The sequence below is a fragment of the Dendrobates tinctorius genome, unplaced genomic scaffold, assembly GCF_039654945.1.
Source record: "Dendrobates tinctorius isolate UK_male_01 unplaced genomic scaffold, ASM3965494v1 ptg000485l, whole genome shotgun sequence".
In the NCBI taxonomy this organism is placed as follows: domain Eukaryota; kingdom Metazoa; phylum Chordata; class Amphibia; order Anura; family Dendrobatidae; genus Dendrobates; species Dendrobates tinctorius.
This window is the reverse complement of record NW_027362146.1, coordinates 1,247,380-1,265,861: the sequence shown is the minus strand read 5'-3', so window position 1 is coordinate 1,265,861 and position 18,482 is coordinate 1,247,380. Positions and strand designations below refer to the sequence as shown.

The 18,482-nt window shown below is 52.9% G+C and overlaps 1 pseudogene; it reads left to right on the top strand.

Annotated features, from left to right (window-relative positions):
* The window catches only part of LOC141077972 (DNA-directed RNA polymerase III subunit RPC5-like), a 49,048-nt pseudogene that overhangs the window by 10,468 nt on the left and 20,098 nt on the right, over positions 1–18,482 (top strand).

Below are 18,482 nucleotides of genomic sequence, written 5' to 3'. Positions count from 1 at the left end.
GTGTGCGCTATGTCAGAGCGGGTGTAACAGACCCGTGTGCGCTATGTCAAAGCGGGTGTAACAGACCCGTGTGCGCTATGTCAAAGCGGGTGTAACAGACCCGTGTGCGCTATGTCAAAGCGGGTGTAACAGACCCGTGTGCGCTATGTCAGAGCGGGTGTAACAGACCCGTGTGCGCTATGTCAGAGCGGGTGTAACAGACCCGTGTACGCTATGTCAGTGCCGGTGTAACAGACCCGTGTGCGCTATGTCAGAGCGGGTATAACAGACCCGTGTGCGCTATGTCAGAGCGGGTGTAACAGACCCTTGTGCGCTACGTCAGAGCGGGTGTAACAGACCCGTGTACGCTACGTCAGAGCTGGTGTAACAGACCCGTGTGCGCTATGTGAGAGCGGGTGTAACAGACCCGTGTGCGCTATGTGAGAGCGGGTATAACAGACCCGTGTGCGCTATGTCAGAGCGGGTGTAACAGACCCGTGTGCGCTATGTCTGAGCGGGTATAACAGACCCGTGTGCGCTATGTCAGAGCGGGTATAACAGACCCGTGTGCACTATGTCAGAGCAGGTATAACAGAACCGTGTGCGCTATGTGAGAGCGGGTATAACAGACCTTTGTGCGCTATGTGAGAGCGGGTGTAACAGACCTGTGTGCGCTATGTGAGAGCGGGTATAACAGACCTGTGTGCGCTATGTGAGAGCGGGTATAACAGACCCGTGTGCGCTATGTGAGAGCGGGTGTAACAGACCCGTGTGCGCTATGTCAGAGCGGGTGTAACAGACCCGTGTGCGCTATGTCAGAGCGGGTGTAACAGACCCGTGTGCGCTATGTCAGAGCGGGTGTAACAGACCCGTGTGCGCTATGTCAGAGCGGGTGTAACAGACCCGTGTGCGCTATGTCAGAGCGGGTGAAACAGACCTGTGTGCGCTATGTGAGAGCGGGTATAACAGACCTGTGTGTGCTATGTACGAGCGGGTATAACAGACCTGTGTGCGATATGTAAGAGCGGGTGTAACAGACCCATGTGCGCTGTGTCAGAGCGGGTGTAACAGACCTGAGTGCGCTATGTCAGAGCGGGTGTAACAGACCTGTGTGCGCTATGTCAGAGCGGGTGTAACAGACCTGAGTGCGCTATGTCAGAGCGGGTGTAACAGACCTGTGTGCGCTGTGTCAGAGCGGGTGTAACAGACCCGAGTGCGCTATGTCAGAGCGGGTGTAACAGACCCGTGTGCGCTATGTCAGAGCGGGTATAACAGACCCGTGTGCGCTATGTGAGAGCGGGTATAACAGACCTGTGTGCGCTATGTCAGAGCGGGTATAACAGACCTGTGTGCTCCATGTGAGAGCGGGTATAACAGACCTGTGTGCGCTATGTCAGAGCGGGTATAACAGACCCGTGTACGCTATGTCAGAGCGGGTGTAACAGACCCGTGTGCGCTATGTCAGAGCGGGTGTAACAGACCTGTGTGCGATATGTGAGAGCGAGTATAACAGACCTGTGTGCGCTATGTCAGAGCAGGTATAACAGACCTGTGTGCGCTATGTCAGTGCGGATATAACAGACCTGTGTGCGCTATGTCAGTGCGGATATAACAGACCCGTGTGCGCTATGTGAGAGCAGGTATAACAGACCTGTGTGCGCTATGTCAGAGCGGGTATAACAGACCTGTGTGCGCTACGTGAGAGCGGGTATAACAGACCTGTGTGCGCTATGTGAGAGCGGGTATAACAGACCCGTGTGCGCTATGTCAGAGCGGGTATAACAGACCTGTGTGCGCTATGTCAGAGCGGGTATAACAGACCCGTGTGCGCTACGTGAGAGCGGGTATAACAGACCTGTGTGCGCTATGTGAGAGCGGGTATAACAGACCCGTGTGCGCTATGTGAGAGCGGGTATAACAGACCCGTGTGCACTATGTCAGAGCGGGTATAACAGACCCGTGTACGCTATGTCAGAGCGGGTGTAACAGACCCGTGTGCGCTATGTCAGAGCGGGTGTAACAGACCCGTGTGCGCTATGTCAGAGCGGGTGTAACAGACCTGTGTGCGCTATGTCAGAGCGGGTATAACAGACCCGTGTACGCTATGTCAGAGCGGGTGTAACAGACCCGTGTGCGCTATGTCAGAGCGGGTGTAACAGACCTGTGTGCGCTATGTCAGAGCGGGTATAACAGACCCGTGTACGCTATGTCAGAGCGGGTGTAACAGACCCGTGTGCGCTATGTCAGAGCGGGTGTAACAGACCCGTGTGCGCTATGTCAGAGCGGGTGTAACAGACCTGTGTGCGCTATGTCAGAGCGGGTATAACAGACCCGTGTGCGCTATGTCAGAGCGGGTGTAACAGACCCGTGTGTGCTATGTCAGAGCGGGTGTAACAGACCCGCGTGTGCTATGTCAGAGTGGGTATAACAGACCCGTGTGCGCTATGTGAGAGCGGGTGTAACAGACCTGTGTGCGCTATGTGAGAGCGGGTATAACAGACCTGTGTGCACTATGTCAGAGCGGGTGTAACAGACCCGTGTGCGCTATGTCAGAGCGGGTGTAACAGACCTGTGTGCGCTATGTCAGAGCGGGTATAACAGACCCGTGTACGCTATGTCAGAGCGGGTATAACAGACCCGTGTGCGCTATGTCAGAGCGGGTGTAACAGACCCGTGTGCGCTATGTCAGAGCGGGTGTAACAGACCTGTGTGCGCTATGTCAGAGCGGGTATAACAGACCCGTGTACGCTATGTCAGAGCGGGTGTAACAGACCCGTGTGTGCTATGTCAGAGCGGGTGTAACAGACCCGCGTGTGCTATGTCAGAGCGGGTATAACAGACCCGTGTGCGCTATGTGAGAGCGGGTGTAACAGACCTGTGAGCACTATGTCAGAGCGGGTATAACAGACCTGTGAGCACTATGTCAGAGCGGGTGTAACAGACCCGTGTGCCCTATGTCAGAGCGGGTGTAACAGACCTGTGTGCGCTATGTGAGAGCGGGTGTAACAGACCTGTGTGCGCTATGTCAGAGCGGGTGTAACAGACCCGTGTGCGCTATGTGAGAGCGGGTGTAACAGACCCGTGTGCGCTATGTCAGAGCGGGTATAACAGACCTGTGTGCGCTATGTCAGAGCGGGTGTAACAGACCCGTGTGCGCTATGTGAGAGCGGATATAACAGACCTGTGTGCGCTATGTCAGAGCGGGTGTAACAGACCCGTGTGCGCGATGTGAGAGCGGGTGTAACAGACCCGTGTGCGCTATGTCAGATCGGGTGTAACACACTCGTGTGCGCTATGTCAGAGCGGGTGTAACAGACCTGTGTGCGCTATGTCAGAGCTGGTGTAACAGACCCGTGTGCGCTATGTCAGAGCGGGTATAACAGACCCATGTGCGCTATGTCAGAGCGGGTATAACAGACCCGTGTGTGCAATGTCAGAGCGGGTGTAACAGACCCGTGTGCCCTATGTCAGAGCGGGTGTAACAGACCTGTGTGCGCTATGTCAGAGCGGGTGTAACAGACCCGTGTGCGCTATGTCAGAGCGGGTATAACAGACCCGTGTGTGCAATGTCAGAGCGGGTGTAACAGACCCGTGTGCCCTATGTCAGAGCGGGTGTAACAGACCTGTGTGCGCTATGTCAGAGCGGGTGTAACAGACCCGTGTGGGCTATGTCAGAGCGGGTGTAACAGAACCGTGTGCACTATGTCAGAGCGGGTATAACAGACCTGTGTGCGCTATGTCACAGCAGGTATAACAGACCCGTGTGCGCTATGTGAGAGCGGGTATAACAGACCTTTGTGCGCTATGTGAGAGCGGGTGTAACAGACCTGTGTGCGCTATGTGAGAGCGGGTTTAACAGACCTGTGTGCGCTATGTGAGAGCGGGTATAACAGACCCGTGTGCGCTATGTGAGAGCGGGTGTAACAGACCCGTGTGCGCTATGTCAGAGCGGGTGTAACAGACCCGTGTGCGCTATGTCAGAGCGGGTGTAACAGACCCGTGTGCGCTATGTCAGAGCGTGTGTAACAGACCTGTGTGCGCTATGTGAGAGCGGGTGTAACAGACCCGTGTGCGCTGTGTCAGAGCGGGTGTAACAGACCTGAGTGCGCTATGTCAGAGCGGGTGTAACAGACCTATGTGCGCTATGTCAGAGCGGGTGTAACAGACCCGTGTGCGCTATGTCAGAGCGGGTATAACAGACCTGTGTGCGCTATGTCAGAGCTGGTATAACAGACCCGTGTGCGCTATGTGAGAGCGGGTATAACAGACCTGTGTGCGCTATGTCAGACCGGGTATAACAGACCTGTGTGCGATATGTGAGAGCGGGTATAACAGACCTGTGTGCGCTATGTCAGAGCAGGTATAACAGACCTGTGTGCGCTATGTCAGTGCGGGTATAACAGACCTGTGTGCGCTATGTCAGAGCAGGTATAACAGACCTGTGTGCGCGAAGTGAGAGCGGGTATAACAGACCTGTGTGCGCTATGTGAGAGCGGGTATAACAGACCTGTGTGCGCTATGTGAGAGCGGGTATAACAGACCTGTGTGCGCTATGTCAGAGCGGGTGTAACAGACCTGTGTGCGCTATGTCAGAGCGGGTATAACAGACCTGTGTGCACTATGTCAGAGCTGGTATAACAGATCCGTGTGCGCTATGTGAGAGCGGGTATAACAGACCTGTGTGCGCTATGTGAGAGCGGGTGTAACAGACCTGTGTGCGCTATGTCAGAGCGGGTATAACAGACCCGTGTGCGCTATGTGAGAGCGGGTATAACAGACCTGTGTGCGCTATGTCAGAGCGGGTGTAACATACCCGTGTGCGCTATGTGAGAGCGGGTGTAACAGACCCGTGTGCGCTATGTCAGAGCGGGTGTAACACACTCGTGTGCGCTATGTCAGAGCGGGTGTAACAGACCCGTGTGCGCTATGTCAGAGCGGGTGTAACAGACCCGTGTGCGCTATGTCAGAGCGGGTGTAACAGACCCGTGTACGATATGTCAGAGCGGGTGTAACAGACCCGTGTACGCTATGTCAGAGCGGGTGTAACAGATCCGTGTGCGCTATGTCAGAGCGGGTGTAACAGACCCGTGTACGCTATATCAGAGCGTGTGTAATAGACCCGTGTGCGCTATGTCAGAGCGGGTATAACAGACCCGTGTGCACTATGTCAGAGCGGGTGTAACAGACCCGTGTTCGCTATGTCAGAGCGGGTATAACAGACCTGTGTGCGCTATGTGAGAGCGGGTATAAAAGACCCGTGTGCGCTATGTCAGAGCGGGTGTGACAGACCCGTGTGCGCTATGTCAAAGCGGGTATAACAGACCCGTGTACGCTATGTCAGTGCGGGTGTAACAGACCCGTGTGCGCTATGTCAGAGCGGGTGTAACAGACCCGTGTGCGCTATGTCAGAGCGGGTGTAACAGACCCGTGTGCGCTGTCAGAGCGGGTGTAACAGACCCGTGTGCGCTATGTCAGAGCGGGTGTAACAGACCCGTGTGCGCTATGTGAGAGCGGGTATAACAGACCCGTGTGCCCTATGTCAGAGCGGGTGTAACAGACCCGTGTGCGCTATGTGAGAGCGGGTATAACAGACCTGTGTGCGCTATGTCAGAGCGGGTATAACAGACCCGTGTGCGCTATATGAGAGCGGGTATAACAGACCTGTGTGTGCTATGTCAGAGCGGGTGTAACAGACCCGTGTGCCCTATGTCAGAGCGGGTGTAACAGACCCGTGTGCGCTATGTCAGAGCGGGTGTAACAGACCCGTGTGCGCTATGTCAGAGCGGGTGTAACAGACCCGTGTGCGCTATGTCAGAGCGGGTATAACAGACCTGTGTGCGCTATGTCAGAGCAGGTATAACAGACCCGTGTGCACTATGTCAGAGCGGGTGAAACAGACCCGTGTGCCCTATGTCAGAGCGGGTGTAACAGACCCGTGTGCGCTATGTCAGAGCGGGTATAACAGACCTTTGTGCGCTATGTGAGAGCGGGTGTAACAGACCTGTGTGCGCTATGTCAGAGCGGGTATAACAGACCTGTGTGCGCTATGTGAGAGCGGGTATAACAGACCTGTGTGCGCTATGTGAGAGCGGGTATAACAGTCCTGTGTGCGCTATGTCAGAGCGGGTGTAACAGACCCGTGTACGCTATGTCAGTGCGGGTGTAACAGACCCGTGTGCGCTATGTGAGAGCGGGTATAACAGACCCGTGTGCGCTATGTGAGAGCGGGTATAACAGACCTGTGTGCGCTATGTGAGAGCGGGTATAACAGTCCTGTGTGCGCTATGTCAGTGCGGGTGTAACAGACCCGTGTGCGCTATGTTAGAGCGGGTGTAACAGACCTGTGTGCGCTATGTGAGAGCGGGTGTAACAGACCTGTGTGCGCTATGTGAAAGCGGGTAGAACAGACCTGTGTGCGCTATGTGAGAGCGGGTATAACAGACCTGTGTGCGCTATGTCAGAGCGGGTGTAACAGACCCGTGTACGCTATGTCAGTGCGGGTGTAACAGACCCGTGTGCGCTGTGTCAGAGCGGGTGTAACAGACCCGTGTGCGCTATGTCAGAGCGGGTGTAACAGACCCGTGTGCGCTACGTCAGAGCCGGTGTAACAGACCCGTGTACGCTACGTCAGAGCTGGTGTAACAGACCCGTGTGCGCTATGTCAGAGCGGGTGTAACAGACCCGTGTGCGCTATGTCAGAGCGGGTGTAACAGACCCGTGTGCGATATGTCAGAGCGGGTGTAACAGACCCGTGTGCGCTATGTGAGAGCGGGTATAACAGACCCGTGTGCGCTATGTCAGAGCGGGTATAACATACCTGTGTGCGCTATGTCAGAGCGGGTATAACAGACCCGTGTGCGCTATATGAGAGCGGGTATAACAGACCTGTGTGCGCTATGTCAGAGCGGGTATAACAGACCCGTGTGCGCAATGTCAGAGCGGGTGTAACAGACCCGTGTGCCCTATGTCAGAGCGGGTGTAAGAGACCCTGTGATGTACCATGTCTACAAGATATGTTTTTTGTTGCAATGTGCTAACAAATCCTCCATCCTAGGACATTGTAAACTGTCAGTAGTAGGAATTCCTTCCCCCCAGGTTTTATCAACCCTGCCACTTCCTCTGGAAGAGCAGGAATGTTAATTAGCTAGACCATCTTCCTCACACCATTTGCCTTCTCTCCTCTTCAGAGCGGGAAAAACTTCTTTGTTTGAAACGAATAAAACTATGAGAGACTATACCATAAGAACCAAATACCCTAGAGATATGAAAATCATATTTTTGTAACCTGAGCGGTCCCAGCTTCGAGACCGCGTATGTTTCGAAGTTCTACCCTGTCCAGAACATGAGATAGGATTTGCGCCCAAATGGACGGTCATATCGCATAGATGTTTGATGTTTTCTTGATGGGCTCATTACGCTGGGAAACATGATACCACTGATGAGTCCATACCAGCTTCTCCCATAAAGTTATAGCTAATCTAAGTTTTGTAGCCAAAACATAACTTGGATAAGAGAGGTGGGATCAACCCAGAATGCACCTCTCTGTGATGTCACATAGGAAAGTCTATAAGGCATTTCCTGGGCAAACCAGCTCAGAACAGCTCAAGTCGTCGTGCTAGAAGGACCCCAATGAGCGGAGAAGTGCAGCTCCGCCTCCACCCACCTTAAAGCCGCATGGTCTGCCTAAGGAACAATATGGAACTGTGAGTGTAATCTCTTTGTTTTCTCCACTTTTATTTTATACCTGTACTGTACATATTTTATGTCTCAATTTTATAGCAACTTTTATCTGTAATCACTGTCCTCTTTCAGAAAATAAATGAAATTATTTAGATCTGTCTCCATGCTCTAAGAATCGAACTATACGCCTTTGATAGATAATCGCTACTAATTCAAGGGGTTTGCCACGGACCCTCTTAATTTAACACTGTGAATTAAGTAACCGTGACTGGTGGCAGCGCGTTGTGTACGGCTATTACGGCTTGCTGGCAGTCTAGAAGGGTCTTATATTGCTGAGTAAGGGGCTTCAGCCACAGCATTGATAATTCCCTTACTGCAGAAGCCTAATTGCCGGTTCACAACAGGCAGCCCGTCCGGCGACTAATTATCCTAGGTGCAGTTCCCTGACTGACCTGAGGGTAAGGGGGGCGCCGGAGAGCTGCGAGTTCCAAAGTGGAACTGAGAAAGTGGGATATACATAAATCCCCGCAGTACTTGGAAGATTGATAGCAGTGGTGGGGCATCCAAATTAAACTCCCCCTGCGGCAAATTGTAGAGCGAGATTAGCTTGCTGGATATTTTTGGTCACATGGTGCCAGTGTTGGGATAACTAAGATAAGCCCCCACTGCGCCTGTGATAGCCGTGTGCCGGCAGTGTGTCTCGTTCCTCCGTCCGCTGATACACCCGTGTCAGTGGTGGGACTGTGACATAGTGGTGACACAGGGTCCGCTGTCCGTCGCGTTTTGGTGGCAGCGGGACTCCCGTTAGTGTCGCCCGTAAGTGGACGAACGGCGGTGGGCTGTTCGTCACATATTGGTGGCAGAGCGGTGGGATAATCCTAGAGCATTAGTGATTTGGTTTGAGCAATCATTCCTCTCACTAAAAACCTGCATGGTTCCTGCGGGAATCCTGCATTATAGGTTTTGGAGAACAGACTCAGTGGTTACTAGTTCTGAGACATTTGTGTGTACGTACAAGTATTCCCTCCCATTTCTTCGTTTTTCTTTTTCTATCTTTTATTTGGCAACCATGGCGGCAAAAGGAGAACCTTGGTACAACCGGCAGACAAAGGAAGTTCTTGCTGGGTTATGCACGTACCAAGGCCTTGACGCCACGAACAAAAACAGAGCTCAAATGATCGCGGCTCTAGTGCAGCTGGACAACGACCAGAATCCAGCGAGCGCAGAAGTTGGCCCAAGTTGCAATGGGGCTGCAGCAAAATCCGATGCCGGCCTTCAGGTTTCTGCTGCAGATTTGTTGTACGACGCTAAACTACAAAGGGGGAAATCCATAATGAAAATCCTCAGCATAAAAGGGAAAGGGCATCATTGCAGATCCGCCATATCGGTCAATTTAGGCAGAATTTCACGGCAGTGTGTGGATACGATTTTGACACCAACAATGGTACCGTAATATGCTGACTCACTGATGTTCCAGGAAGTCCGGGCTCTCCGGCTCTGGGCTCGGCCGGCTACTGAGATTATTTACCTTGCACAGAAACAATGGCTAACAGGGTCCGTGTGCTCTGACATAGCGTACACGGGTCTGTTAAACCCGCTCTGACATAGCGTACACGGGTCTGTTACACCCGCTCTGACATAGCGCACACGGGTCTGTTACACCCGCTCTGACATAGCGCACACGGGTCTGATTTTGCTGCAGATTTGGATACTTGGCCTAATTGCTGCAATGTGCGGAGTGTACCTTGATTTGCCAATTTGTTTTTTCCTTTACTCGCTTATATAGCGCCATCATTCCACAGCGCTGTACAACATCATCGCTGTCCACATCGGGGCTCACAATCCACATTCCCTTTCGGTATCAGGTTTACTTTGCAAATATTCATTATTTTTGTGTTTTTGTTTTTTCACTTTTACCAATTTTTTCAGGCAGAATCTGCCTGAAAAAGACGACGTGTACATATAATGTAAGTGAGAAAACTGTTTTACATGGGACCTCAATGTATACCACGATGTGTTTAGGTGCCATCGTTCTGTCCGGAGCGGAGCGCAGGGCGTTGGTTTGTCTGACAGTAGTATGGAAAATGAAGATGACGACCCAATTGTACAGGAGGTAAGTGGAGCCATCAGTATATCGCCATTATTAATAATCCTGTATGTGCGGAAGTTTGGGCAGCTGGGACCCCGTTCTGATGGTAGTCGGTGTGTGACGAACAGCCCACGGCCGTTCGTCCAAATACGGGCGACTGACGGGGGTCCCGCTGCCACCAAAACGCGACGGACAGCGGACCCTGTGTCACCACTATGTCACAGTCCCACCACTGACACGGGTGTATCAGCGGACGGAGGAACGAGACACACTGCCGGCACACGGCTATCACAGGCGCAGTGGGGGCTTATCTTAGTTATCCCACCACTGGCGCCGTGTGACCAAAAATTATCCAGCAAGCTAATCTCGCTCTACAATTTGACGCAGGGGGTATTTTGGGTGCCCCACCACTGCTATCAATCTTCTAAGTACTGCAGGGATTTATGTACATCCCATGTTCTCAGTTCCACTTTGGAACTCGCAGCTCTCCGGCGCCCCCCTTACCCTCAGGTCAGTCAGGGAACTGCACCTAGGATAATTAGTCGCCGGACGGGCTGCCTGTTGCGATCCGGCAATTAGGCTTCTGCAGTAAGGGAATTATCAATGCTGTGGCCGCAGCCCCTCATTCAGCAATATAAGACCCTTCTGTGCTGCCAGCAAGCCGCAATAGCCGTACACAACGTGCTGCCACCAGCTCCTGGTTTCTCCGCTTAAGTTATAGACTCAAGGGAGGGGTTTGAAGCCAACCCACAAAATAGTAGCGATTATCTAACAAAGGCGTATAGTTCGATTCTTAGAGCATGGAGACAGGCTAAATATTAAATCATTTATTTTCCGAAAGAGGACAGTGATTACAGATGAAAGTTGCTATAAAATTGAGACATAAAATATGTACATTAGACAAGTATAAAACAAAGTGGATGAAAGAAGAAGGTACACTCACATTTAGTCAGTTGTTGTTAGGCATCCCATGTGGCTTTAAGGGGGGTGGAGGCGAAGCTGCACGTCTCCACTCATCTGGGTTCTGCTCAGCACAAGGATTGGAGCTCTTCTGAGCTGGTTTTGCCAAGGGAATGCCTTATAGGCTCTGCTTTGTGACATCACGGAGAGATGCATTCTGGGTTAAGCCCACCTCTCTCTTTCCAATGTAGGAATCTTGCAAACACTTATAATCCTCAGAACTCTATGGGGAAAGCTAGTATGAACTCATCAGTGGTATCATGTTTCCCAGCGTAATGAGCCCATCAAGAAAACATCAAACATCTATGCGATATGACCGTCCATTTGGGAGCAAATCATATCTCAGGTTCTCGACCCGTTAGGACTTCGGAAGTGACACTGTAGCGGAGCTGGGACCGCTCGGATCACAGAGATATGGTTATTCTCTATGTTGTACGGTTTTCGCAGGGCAGGCTCTTAAAGGTTTACTTCTAACCTTTATTTCAAACAAAGACCTTTTTCCCGCACTTTTTTTCCTCTTTCAGCTGAGGCTGAGAGAAGCCAAATGGTGTGACAGGAAGTTGGTTTATAGCACTTGGGGGGGAAGGGAAGCTGCTGCAGTGTGCAATGTAACTGAGACACTGGCAGGCAGCTTCTCACAAAATGGAGGATTTGTAGCACATTCCAACAGAAAACATATCTTGCAGACATTGTACATCACACCTCCCCCCTTAAGAGGGCGCTAAGGAGGCATTACCTCTCGGTAATCGGCCATGCGCACCGCAGCGGGTTCGCCCCGGCGGGACAACCCATCGGTATTGCCGTTTTCACTGCCCTTCCTGTGTTTTACAGTAAAGTCGTACTGTTGAAGGGCAAGGCTCCAGCGGAGCAATCTTCCATTGGTTCCGGACACTGTGTGCAACCAGCTCAGAGGGTTGTGGTCGGTTACCACCGTGAAGGCGCGCCCGTAAAGGTAGGGCTGCAAATGCTGCAGTGCCCACACCATGGCCAGACACTCCTTCTCGATGGTCGAGTATGCCACTTCCCTCGGCAAAAGTTTCCGGCTCAGGTACAACACGGGGTGCTCTTGGTCCCCCGAGTCGACCTGGCTAAGCACAGCACCGAGGCCAAACTCGCTGGCGTCGGTCTGTACCAGAAACGGGCGACTGCTGTCGACTGCTCTCAGCACTGGAGAGTTGCACAGGGCTGCTTTCAAAGCTTGGAAAGCCGCCTCACAGTCATCTGTCCAGTTGACTGTTTGGGGTAGCCTCTGCTTGGTGAGGTCCGTCAAGGGTTTGGCAAGGGCGCTATAGTCCTGTACGAACCGTCTATAGTACCCTGCAGTGCCCAAGAAGGACTTCACCTGTTTCTTGGTCCTGGGGGTGGGCCAGGACACGATTGCGTCCACTTTTTCTGGCTCCGGACTCATGGAATCCCCGCCTACCCGGTGCCCCAGGTAGTGGACCTTGTGCATGCCTATCTGGCACTTTCCCGGCTTGATGGTCAGGCCTGCCTGGTGAAGACGCTTGAGCACCTCCTGGAGGTGCTGAAGGTGTTCCTCCCAGGTGGAACTGAAGATGGCAATATCGTCTAAGTACGCCACCGCGTACTCCTCCAGTCCCCGAAGCAGGTGGTTGACCATCCGCTGGAAAGTGGCAGGGGCATTCTTCATGTCGAAGGGCATGACCGTGGACTCGTACAGTCCAAAGGGGGTGATAAAGGCGGATTTCTCCTGCGCCTCAGGGCTCAGGGGAATCTGCCAGTATCCCCGACTCAAATCCATGATGGATATGTAGTTTGCCTTTGCCAACCGCTCGAGCAGATCCTCGATGCGCGGCATCGGGTGGGCATCAGAAGTTGTGATGGCGTTGAGCCCCCTGTAGTCCACGCAGAACCGGGTGGTTCGATCCTTTTTAGGCACGAGGACTACAGGTGAAGCCCACGCGCTTTTTGACCGTCGAATCACCCCCAGCCTTAACATCTCATCAATCTCTTGGCGCATGACTTGTTGCACCGTGTCAGAGATCCGATAAGGTGTTCGCCGTAATGGGGCGTGATTCCCGGTGTCCACCTCATGAACCGCTAACTCCGTCCTCCCCGGTTGGTTGGTGAACACGACCCGGAAGGGTTCCAGGGTGGCCATCAACTGCAACCGCTGGGGTACGGTTAGCAAACCACTTATCTCCATGTCCTCAATGGACCCATCGGCCTTGGCCTGGGCCAGCATGTCCAGGAGGGGATCTTCCTCCCCATCCTCTGGCAGATTGCAGACCGGTAGGACGCAAGCTTCACGTTCGTAGTGCGCCTTCAGCATGTTGACGTGAAAGGCCTTGCGCCTACCCCGAGCATGGTCAAGCGTGACCACGTAGGTGACCGGGTTGAGCTGTTGGTGGACGATGTATGGGCCTTCCCAGGCTGCCTGGAGCTTATCCGTTGGTACAGGGACCAGCACCCACACCTTTTGACCCACCTGGTAGGTCCGCTCCCGGGCGTTCTGGTCGTACCAGCGCTTCTGGTCAGCCTGAGCCTGCGTCATGTTGTCATGCACCAACTGCGTCAAGGTCTGCATCTTGTCACGGAAGCGCATGACATAATCCACGATGGACACTTCTGTGGGGTTTGGCTCATCTTCCCAGGATTCTCTTATCAACCCAAGGGGTCCCCGGACTCGCCTGCCATACAGGAGCTCGAAGGGGGAGAACCCGGTCGAGGCCTGCGGAACTTCTCTGTAAGCGAACAGCAGGTGTGGGAGGTACCGCTCCCAGTCGTGCCCTTGGGTCTCAACCAGCATGCGGAGCATCTGTTTGAGGGTACCGTTGAAGCGTTCACACAAACCATTAGTCTGTGGGTGATACGCACTCGATACCATGTGCGTCACCTGCATTTTCTCACAGAGAGCCTCCATTAGGCGAGACATGAATTGGGTCCCTTGATCGGTAAGCATCTCCCTGGGAAATCCTACCCTTGAAAAGATGGTCACCAGTGCGTCAGCCACCTTATCTGCCCTGGTTGAAGACAGAGCTACTGCCTCTGGGTACCGGGTAGCGTAGTCTACCACGGTAAGAATGTAGCGCTTTCCGGAGCTGCTGGGGACGGCCAGCGGGCCTACGATGTCCACCGCTATTCTCTGGAAAGGCTCCTCTATCACCGGCAAAGGAATAAGGGGAGCCTTAAGAACAGGCCCCGCCTTACCCACTTTTTAACAGGTGGCACAGGAGCGGCAGTAGTGTGTTACATCTGTCCCCATCTTGGGCCAATAGAAGTGTTGAGACAGCCGTACCTTTGTTTTGCTGATCCCCAAGTGTCCAGCGAGTGGAATCTCATGGGCAATCCGCAACAACTCGGTTCTGAACTGATAGGGGACGACCAGCTGTCTTTCCCTCAACCACTCCTTTTTAGGATCTCCGGGTACTGTCTCCCGGTACAACCTTCCTCGTTCCCAGAACACCCTCTCCTTATCAGACTCGGAGGAGGGCGTCTCGGCGAGACCTCTCAATTTCTCCAGGCTGGCATCTGAGTGCAGAGCAACCTGAAACTCCATGCTGGAGGCTGCCAGAAGTGACGTCAGGGTACCTTCCTTACTGGGACCCTCTGGAACCGGCTCTGGGTTCACCTCTGGTTCAGTCTCTCCTGCAGCAGCAGAGGGTCCAGAAGGCAGTGCGTTACCTGCGATCTGGGCACTCTGACTGCGTGTGACAGCTGCTATGTATGCTGCCTCCCTGGGGATTTCTACAGACCCACCAGCCGGTGCTGCCCTGGGCTCTACCTCCCCATCCACCCCCAACACTTCAGGAGCAGTGCTACTTATGGGCCAGTTACCTTCCTCGGTGGCACTGGTCAGCTGCATGGCATTACCTTCCTCATTGTCCCCATGCATCTCCCCATTTCCTTGAGCACCGTTGCTTGCTCCTGCCAGGGGTTCCTCAGCCGTCTCACTCCGCAGAGTGACGGGGCTGAGCACTTCGGTACCTGTGGACACATCTACCGTTACAAAGAAAGGGTTAACGGGTTCTGTCGGCACAGATACATCAACATCATCATCATCCTTCCTAGGAGAAGAATGGTTATCGGTTTGCTTTGGTACATTCACATCAGCATCAGCATCATACCTGGGGAAAGAATGGTTGTTAGTTGCATCGTTACTCATCAAGGCATTAGCAGGTAACACATTCAGTTTCCCATCATCATCATCAGGGTTAACGTTACCCTTATTATCAGTTTGGGGAAGGGTGTCAGGGACGTAGTATGCGACCATCCGCCCCAAGTCAGTCCCCAATAAAACATCAGTGGGCAGGTTTTCAGACACTCCCACCTCCCTCAACCCGCTCCCAGCACCCCAATCAAGAAAAACCCGGGCCACTGGCAAGGGACAACGGGTGCCTCCAATCCCGGTGACAATCAAGGTTTTCCCCTCAACAAACTCTTCAGGGGCCGCCAGTCCAGGATGGATGAGGGTTCGTTCAGCCCCGGTGTCCTTGAGGCCTGTAGCAAGACGGGCCCCCACCTGAACAGGTTGAACGTTGTCGTCAGCCCTCCCAACCACACCTCCCACCAAAAGAACAGAGGCGTTGGGCCCGGGGGCCTTGGCTGGGGGGTTCTTCGGCCTATTCGGACAGGCGTAAAAGAAGTGACCAGGCCGCTGGCAGTGGTGACACAGGCGACTGTCAGTAGCCGGCCTGTTGGAAACAGGGACAGGGCCTCCGGCGGGAAGGCTAGCTGGGGCATTGGGGTTGGGTGCGGGCTTACCCCCTCTCCAGCTGGTGGTGACTGGCCTCCGCGTCTCTGGCTTCCGGTTGGCCTCGTAGTTGTCGGCGATCTGCGCCGCTTTGTCCGTGTTTGTTGGTTCGCGGTCCAGGATGAACTGTCGGACCTCAGCTGGGCAAAGATGCAGGAACTGGTCTTTGATCATCAGGTCCCGTAGCTGCTCAAAGGTTTCAATGGACAGTCCATGGATCCACTGGTCAAAGTGGGCCCTGAGTCCTTGCACCACATCACTGTAGCTATCATGTGGGCCACGGTGAAGGTGCCGGAACTTCTTTCGATATACCTCAGGTGTCAGCCGATATTTGGCGATCAGCGCCTCCTTTATGGCGCGATAGTCATCATCATGCGCTTGCGGAAGAGAAGCAAACGCCTCCAGAGCTTTGCCTTTTAGCCCTGGGGTCAAGTACCTGGCCCATTGGTCTTCGGGCAGTCGGTACTGTCTGCAGGCTTTCTCAAAGGCTCGCAGAAACGTGTCCAAGTCCCCATCCTTTTCCATCACGGGAAAATGCTCTGGCCCGGGTTTAGGAGTCTGGACGCTGCTGGGCTCACTGCTTCGGGCTGTGGGGGCATTCCCACCCCGCTGGAGTACCTCCAGTTCATGGGCCCTCTGCGCCTGGCGCTCGGCTCTCTCATCCTCTCTTTGACGCTCAGCTCTCTCCTGAGATTGCTGGATCAGCTGCAGACGTCCAACATGGTCTTCGGCAGGGAGTTGCTGTAGAGCCAATTGCAGATAGGGGTCCAGGACTTCCCGGCTGGCGGTCTGCACCATCTGGACCCCTGCGGCTGCACCATCGGCACTGGTGCTGCCTTCTGCACCCTGGCTCTCTTCCCATTGCACTAGAGCCGCGACCAACTGGGCTTTGGTCTTGTCGGCGACATCAATCTGCTTTGACGTGCACAGGGACCTCAGGGTGTCCTTATTAAGCTGCTTATAATAAGATTCTCCCCACGTAGCCATGGTTGCCAAATAAAAGATAGAAAAGAAAAACGAAGAAACGGGAGGGAATACTTGTACGTACACACAAATGTCTCAGAACTAGTAACCACTGAGTCTGTTCTCCAAAACCTATGATGCAGGATTCCCGCAGGAACCGTGCAGGTTTTTAGTGAGAGGAATGATTGCTCAAACCAAATCACTAATGCTCTAGGATTATCCCACCGCTCTGCCACCAATATGTGACGAACAGCCCACGGCCGTTCGTCCAAATACGGGCGACTGACGGGGGTCCCGCTGCCACCAAAACGCGACGGACAGCGGACCCTGTGTCACCACTATGTCACAGTCCCACCACTGACACGGGTGTATCAGCGGACGGAGGGACGAGACACACTGCCGGCACATGGCTATCACAGGCGCAGTGGGGGCTCATCTTAGTTATCCCACCACTGGCGCCGTGTGACCAAAAATTATCCAGCAAGCTAATCTCGCTCTACAATTTGACGCAGGGGGTATTTTGGGTGCCCCACCACTGCTATCAATCTTCTAAGTACTGCAGGGATTTATGTACATCCCATGTTCTCAGTTCCACTTTGGAACTCGCAGCTCTCTGGCGCCCCCCTTACCCTCAGGTCAGTCAGGGAACTGCACCTAGGATAATTAGTCGCCGGACGGGCTGCCTGTTGCGATCCGGCAATTAGGCTTCTGCAGTAAGGGAATTATCAATGCTGTGGCAGCAGCCCCTCATTCAGCAATATAAGACCCTTCTGTGCTGCCAGCAAGCCGCAATAGCCGTACACAACGTGCTGCCACCAGCTCCTGGTTTCTCCGCTTAAGTTATAGACTCAAGGGAGGGGTTCGAAGCCAACCCACAAAATAGTAGCGATTATCTAACAAAGGCGTATAGTTCGATTCTTAGAGCATGGAGACAGGCTAAATATTAAATCATTTATTTTCCGAAAGAGGACAGTGATTACAGATGAAAGTTGCTATAAAATTGAGACATAAAATATGTACATTAGACAAGTATAAAACAAAGTGGATTAAAGAAGAAGGTACACTCACATTTAGTCAGTTGTTGTTAGGCATCCCATGTGGCTTTAAGGGGGGTGGAGGCGGAGCTGCACGTCTCCACTCATCTGGGTTCTGCTCAGCACAAGGATTGGAGCTCTTCTGAGCTGGTTTTGCCAAGGGAATGCCTTATAGGCTCTGCTTTGTGACATCACGGAGAGATGCATTCTGGGTTAAGCCCACCTCTCTCTTTCCAATGTAGGAATCTTGCAAAAACTTATAATCCTCATAACTCTATGGGGAAAGCTAGTATGAACTCATCAGTGGTATCATGTTTCCCAGCGTAATGAGCCCATCAAGAAAACATCAAACATCTATGCGATATGACCGTCCATTTTGGAGCAAATCATATCTCAGGTTCTCGACCCGTTAGGACTTCGGAAGTGACACTGTAGCGGAGCTGGGACCGCTCGGATCACAGAGATATGGTTATTATTCTCTATGTTGTACGGTTTTCGCAGGGCAGGCTCTTAAAGGTTTACTTCTAACCTTTATTTCAAACAAAGACCTTTTTCCCACACTTTTTTTCCTCTTTCAGCTGAGGCTGAGAGAAGCCAAATGGTGTGACAGGAAGTTGGTTTATAGCACTTGGGGGGGAAGGGAAGCTGCTGCAGTGTGCAATGTAAATGAGACACTGGCAGGCAGGTTCTCACATAATGGAGGATTTGTAGCACATTCCAACAGAAAACATATCTTGCAGACATTGTACATCACACAGTCGGGTTAATCAGATGTATGTGTTGGAGCAGAAGCTATATACTTAGTTCACCAGTCTCCTAAATATTCCCATGGTTGATCCCCTAACAAGTCTGTAGATCCAATGTCGGCAGGATTCCCTGATGCATCTTTCTTCTCATCATCCCTACTGTTTAGCCAATGTTCCCCCCTTTTTCATCAAATTTTGGGGCCTTGCCTATTATAATTATTTGTTCTAGTCCACCAGGTGCTCAGTGAGGATCAGCCCAGCTTATCTTGCCAATGTCCTCCTCGTCGCTCCTCAGCTCCGTGTCTGCAGAGCTCTTG